At 54.2% G+C, this 6653-nt stretch overlaps 1 long non-coding RNA gene across 1 annotated transcript; it reads left to right on the top strand.

Annotated features, from left to right (window-relative positions):
* The first annotated feature begins 5221 nt into the window (after nt 1-5221).
* On the top strand, nt 5222-6477 carry LOC115302829. The gene is made up of 2 exons (XR_003913659.1): nt 5222-5798; nt 6183-6477. It is a non-coding gene; the product is annotated as an uncharacterized LOC115302829 (long non-coding RNA).
* Nucleotides 6478-6653: the final 176 nt, after the last annotated feature.

Raw genomic sequence — 6653 nt, 5'->3', positions numbered from 1 at the left:
AAAGCTCACTCCAGTGATGCTGCCCAAGGTATGTTGGAGACAGAGCACATGTACACAAGTGCGTGCTCACATTTGAATTATGGAGACATGATGTGTGTACCCAAATATGTCCATGACCGCGGGGCCTGCGTGGCTCAGTCGGTTAAGCGTGTGACTTCAGCTCAGGTCACGATCTCACACGTCATGATCTCGTGGTTTGTAAGTTCGAGCCCCCTGTCGGGCTCTGTGCTGACAGCTCAGAGCCTGGAGCCTGCTTCAGATTCTGTGTCTTCCTCTCTCTCTGCCCCTCCCCTGCTTATGCTCTGTCTCTGTCTCTCAAAAATAAGTAAACATTTAAAAATTTTTAAATATTTCCATGACAAACAAGAGGCTGTCTGTACCCAACAAGAGGGGTTTACCTGTGTACTAACCCCCAGAAAGGATGAAAAGCAAGAAAGGATACTTTGTTGCAGGGGTCCTAACGGCCAAACCACGGCACTCTCGCCTTGTACCTCTCCTGGCTGAACCTCCGATTTCCCAGCAGAGGGCGCTCCAACCTCACAAACCCTCCCCCTCCGAAAGCTGCTGTTCTCTAAGGCGGGGTCGGGGAGTAAAGAAAAAGAAAGCAGGAACCCCAGACTGGCTCCAGGAAATCAAATTCAGACGAAAAGGGCAACGGTGTGACTGGCTTCAGCGGTCCCACCTGCCTGGAGAGCAAGTTTCTCCGCGCCGGGACAGGTCCAGGTTCTGTGGGGGCTGAGCTCTACAATCTGGGGGACCTCTTTAAGAAATAAAAAATTACAGGGACGCCTGGGTGGCTCAGTCAGTTGAGCGTCCGAATTCGGCTCAGGTCATGATCTCACAGTTTGTGTGTTTGAGCCCCACATTGGGCTCTGTGCTGACAGCTCAGAGCCTGGAGCCTGCTTCAGATTCTGTGTCTCCCCCTCTCTCTGCCCCTCCCATGTTGATGCTCTGTCTCCCAATAATAAAACCGTTAAAAAAAAAATACAAGTACAATAGGAGGTATAGTAAGTGGATGTTTATTTAGAATGAGATAAAAAATCACAACAAAGGGCACATTTTCTAAAAGCCTCTGCCTGCTTCTCCTCCAGCAGCCACCAGACCTGGGAATGGGGAGTCCAGCTCGTCTCCTGAGCCCATCCTGCCATAAAGACAGGCTAGAAAGACTCAGCTCCAGCAGCTGTGCCTGTGGGTCAGCTTCCTGCCTAGGGCTCCCCGCCTCTCCCCACCAGTCCCGGGAGCAGCCAGCTGTAGCCACCCAATGGCCATGTGCATGCGTAGGACACTGTCCCTTCCCCCTCTGCCACACCCCGAAGGCTGCCACCTCTGTCCCCTCTACCTTTTGAGGAAGCAAGGTGTTCTCTGTCTTCTCCTTCCTTGAGTCCTGGCTTCACAGTAGTTTCTCAATACACTTGTCATTATTTTAAGACTGTAAAACTCACAGCCCCTAAAATGCCTTCCTAAGGGCTCTGTGATGCAGGAAATGACCTTTTCTTTAAAATTATTGGGGACTGCAAGTCTAGGGGATGGGGTGGGGGGAGATTATGTACATTTATTTATACTAAAGTGTGAGTGACTTCAATTAAATTCAACAAACATTTATTAGGGGTTTACCTGGTGTCCACTGCCACTGTGGGTATGTTTGGGATACATCAGGGAATAAAAACAAAAGCCATCCTTTACACGGAGTTGACATTCCAGCAAGAAGAGACTGACTGCAAACAATAAATACAATCAATACGTGAGTCCTACAGTAAGTTGGAAGATAATAAGAGCCATGGGGGTGGGGGGTGAGCTGGGGAAGGAGGTTCAGGAGGTTCGTTGTTGGGGGTGTAAAAAGTATTATTTGAACAATGACTTGGAGGACATCTTGTGGAAGAGCTTTCCGGGCAGAGCAAAGACCCCAAGACAGGAGCAGCTGTGCAGAACCGGTGAGGGAGCCTGTGCAGCTGGAGCTGAGTGAAGGGAGGAGGCTGCTCAGGTGTGGGGGGGAGGGGAGGGGGAGGGTCAGCCCAGGTGCCCCCCCCACCCAGGGCAGCGATGGAACATGGGGCCTGGGTGAAGGGCGCCCTTGCAGGGTTTGGGCAGCAGAGGGCAGACGCAGACATCCTTTGGAAGGGTGTTTGGGCCACTGCTGCGTTAAGACTGACTTTAGGGAGGCTCCTGGGAAGTGTCTCACTTCCGCTCAGGTCACAATCTTGCGTTTTGTGGGTTCTAGCCCTGCGTCTGGCTCTGGGCTGTCAGCACAGCAGGGAGCCTGCTTCAGATTCTGTCTCCCTCTCTCTCTGTTCCTCCCCTGCTTGTACTCGGTTTCTCTCTCTCTCTCAAATAAACATGAAAAAAAAAAAAGACTGACTTTAGGGACTCAAGGGCGGAATCAGGAGAGTCACTCGCAAGGCTATCACAATAATCCAGGCAAGGGGTAAACGGGGACCCGTGGAGGGGATGGGGTGGCAGATCCCCGCGTATATTTAACGGTGGCATCAGCAAGATTCCCCAGCAGATAAGCTGTGGACTGTGCGAGAAAGAGAGCCGTCAAAGGTGACCCAAGGTTTCGGAGCTGGAGCACCTGGAAGGATGAAGTCTTCCTCACTGAACCGGACAAGACTCTGAAGGAGCAGATTCGGGTGCTGGAGGTGGAGAGAAGGAAATCCAAGAATTGATTCGGGGGGTCATTAGGTATTGCAGGGAGGGGTCACACAGGCGTTGGAAAGCCAAGGATGGGCTCTGGGGGAGCATCAGGACTGGGGTGTACGCTTGGGGGGACTGGGTGTGGCTGAGATGGGATTTAGTGCCAGGAGACCAGCAGACGCCCTGTGGGGTGGGGGGCATAGAGGGAGAGAGGAAAACGCACAGGGCTTTATGAGGAGAGGGAGACCCCAGGGTGCAGAGAGAGTGACCAAGCCAAAAAGACTCAGCCCAAAACCTCTCTTAGGAACAGTGTGGGTGGGCAGGACGAGGAGAGCTCAGACGGACTGAAGGCAAAAGTCACGGGAAGAGAGGGACAGGAGAGGGCCCTAAATGTCAAAGCTCCCATCAGGGGCCCACGGGAGTCCTTAACTCCATGCTCTCATGCCAGCTGCCAAGACTCGTGTGCTGGGAGGGGATCAGAGGCAGCAAACCTCACAGTCTCCACCGCTGGGCTGGGGAAGCTGCCCACTACCCCTCCCTCCCGCTCGGTGCCCACATCCCCTGGAGAGCAGCCCAGGCTGTAGCAACCATCCTCTGTCACGTTGGCCATGCCATTGTCTGCACCATCTCAGAAGGACCCAGGTCAGCAGGGGAACTTGGGGCTTAAAGACCTGGGTTCAAACTTTTGCGCTAGCACCCTCAGGCCCCCAGCTTGTAGCCTCTCTGAGCCTCAGTTTCCTTTCTGTAAGTGAGGGGCAGGTGGCTACTTCTCAGGACGGTGAAGAGGAGCAAGTTAGAGGAAATAAACCAGAGCACGTGATGAACTGTACAGCTGTATGCGAATGTGAGGCTTCATCAATATGCATTTGCTGGAATATGGGGGGGGCGGCGCTTCACCGTCCTCAGCTATGCAAGCCCTCCTTTTCAGAGTTCAGTTCAGTCAAGGGCAACCTTCCCTGTCTTCTCACCATGGCTTAAGGAAGTGACCAATGGTTCTCAACTGAGGGTGATCCACCGCCCGCCCCGAAAAAACATTTGGCAATGTCTGGAGATGTTTTCCAGCTGCCGTAGCTTGGGGAAGGGTGTATCGAGGGGGTAGAGGCCAAGAGTGCTGCCGAACATCCGTGATGGGCACAGGAGCCCTGCTGTAGATGGAGTGTCTGTGTTCCCCCAAACTCGTGTGTCTAAACCCTGAATCCCAAGGTGCTGGCATTAGGAGGTGAGCCTTTGGGGTGTGATTAGATCATGATGGTAGAACCCTCGTGAAGGGGAATGATGCCTTTATAAAGGAAACCCCCAGAGAGCCCCCTAGTCCCCCCAGCATGTGAAGACGCAAAGGTGGCCATGTGTAAGCCAGGGACCAGCTCCTCAGACCACAGATGCCAGGCGCCACATCACTCCAGCCTGCGGAACTGTGGAGAGATGAATGAACTGCTCCTGCTTATTCGCCACCCCATCTACAGTTCTAGCTGTTTCGCAGCAGCCTCAACAAACGGAGACTAAATGGAGCAGGGTACCCCTCCCTGTCTTCCAGTTGGAACTGAGAACGCCTGGCCCTCGCTTTCCCAGCCTCCCTTGCAGCGCGCCGTGCCCATGTGACCCAGCTGGGCTCCGCGATGTGAAGGGCAGGCCACTAGGGGCTTCTGGGAAAATCTTCCCTCCTTGATAAAAGGAACAGGCACAAAGAGAAGCCTGCCCTCCTACTCTGCTTCTGGGCACGGCTGTGTGAGGATGCAACACTTTACGCTGCGGTATCTGAAATGCCCAAGATTTTAATATCACCCCAAAACCAGAAACCGCCAGGGAGACCGAGGCACGTATGTAAAAGCAAAGGGCAGTTTTATTACGGCTTAGGCTCGCCGGGCCTAAGTTCGGTCTCACAGCCTTCACCAACGCAGTGGATCCGTGCTGAGAGCCCCGAGCAAGGGCTGAGCAGGGTTTTTATGGGGTTTGGGAAGGGGGAGTTACAAGAAATTGTGACATAGGTACAGTGACCCAATCATAATGGTACAACAGTATTGGCAGCAGCTCTAACCATACACACTGTTCAGAGCGTTCGTTACTTTTGGCGGGACCCAATTACAACATTTAAGGTATCTTTGAAATTAACCAATTACAGAGCGAGTTCAGGGTCTTGTTTGGTGACTATGGGGTTAACTTTAACACTAGGTACAGGGTCCTATCTAAAGTTCCCATCTGCAGGTCTCACCCTTACGAATGTGGGGAGAGGTAGCTGGGCTTTCCTGATTGGATACCGCAAAGTGGTCCCTTTTGCCCTGGGTAATGTATAACCGCCTGATGGTTCCCGAGAGACTGACCTTAGACTTTCTAGCTTAGAGGGGAAACTTAAAGCCTGTCATGGCGTCTGTTTGGTTCAGACTCATGTTCTTACAGTATCCACCGTGTGAACCAGAGATGGCATCGCCAAAAATGCTGAGGGCGGCAGGACAGAAAGGCGGGCTAACCTGGCTTCAGTGACATCACCAAGTTGCTAGGCAACCCTGCTCACACTTGCCCTGTGAAATGAACCAACAAGTGTCTTTCTGTTGAGGCTTCTTTGAGTTGAGTCCTGTTGCTTGTACCAAAGCATCCTAGGAGACACAGACCACTGTCCCTTGCTTCCTGCACACACCATCACTGTGCATCCACTGTCTGGTGACACATGGCCCTCCCCTACTGGACTGTGAGTCCCTTGGAGCAGGGGCTGTGTTCCCATCTGTGGTCTCCATGCAACGTGCCTGGAACAGAGTAGGGAGCTCAGGGATATTTGATGAGCACATTTAAAGGATGGAAAACAGAGGGAAGGGGTCCCTGCTTTCTGCAGCCCAGCTTTTGGGTTTCCTGCGAGCCACCCCAGGGGACGCGCCACCCCAGGTGCCTGGCAGGGCCCGTGTGTAAACACGTCTGGGGTGAATGCCCACAGATGCCTGAGATGACAGAGGTATGGGCCCAGAGGCGTGGCTCCAGCACGACTGTGAAAGCAGATACTCCAAGGGCGGGGGAAGGCTGAGGACCAAAGTGTTCCATGGGGCCAGATTGGAAGCATCCTGTAAACGCAGATGTGTCTTCTAGAAAAGGCCTCCCTGCTGACACCCACCCTGCCACCCAACCCCCACAGGGACCGTCTCTTCCACCTGCCAAGACCCCTGCCTCATGGGGCTAGAGAGGTGAGAAGTCAGCCAGGAACCGACTGGCCTGTGGGGTCTCCGGTGAAGAAGGGGTCTTCCCAAAAGCTCAATGGTAGGGACTCTGGCTGGGGGTGGCGAGGGTGACAAGGCTTTGTGCCTCCTCACCCCAAGCTCCTTCCGTGATACCAAGGTCAGCCCTGTCCCTTTCCAGCCTGGGCTGGGTGCCAAGCCCCATTTGGGCATGCTACAGGGACCCACGTCAGCTTGGCAAAAGTATGTCAAAGGAGCCCTTGGTGAGAGTGCGGTGGTGCCATTCCACTGGTTAGGGGCACAGGCTTGTGTCAGGTGGCCTCTGCTGGAGTCCCCACTCAACGGCCTCCTTCCTCCCTCCTCCCTTCCTTGCTCCCCTTCCCATCTATGCAGTCCTGCTCCGTGCTGGGCACTGTGTGCTACCAGGGTTACAGCCATGAGCATCGCAAAAGGCCAGAGGTGAATGAATTCACGCAGCAGCTGCCCCCAGGGACATGGAGTTTCACCACCATCAAGGAGGCACATGTGAGCAGACAGCCACCCAATCATCACCATGGCAGAGTGCCCAGGGGCAGCATGGCGGCCGTGGGGCCTGGCACCAGGCGTTCAGCTAATCTGGCTTCATTATTGTGACAATAGGACCCACCTCCTGTGGCTTTTGTGAGAATAAACGGGACACTACCCATGGGCCCTGACTAAGTGCCTCTTAACGGGGGGAGTGGCAGCCACAATCAGCCTCCTATGTGGAGGCTGATTGTGGGCCTGGAAGCCTGGGGATGAGGCTCCTGCACAGGCTTGTGCCTGAGGGGCTGTCAGGACAGAGGGGCGCTGGTTTGTGTCCCCATCAGCCCCACCCCCCACCCC

Source organism: Suricata suricatta, chromosome 9 (assembly GCF_006229205.1).
Source record: "Suricata suricatta isolate VVHF042 chromosome 9, meerkat_22Aug2017_6uvM2_HiC, whole genome shotgun sequence".
Lineage (NCBI taxonomy): Eukaryota > Metazoa > Chordata > Mammalia > Carnivora > Herpestidae > Suricata > Suricata suricatta.
This window is presented reverse-complemented; position numbering and strand designations above follow the sequence as displayed.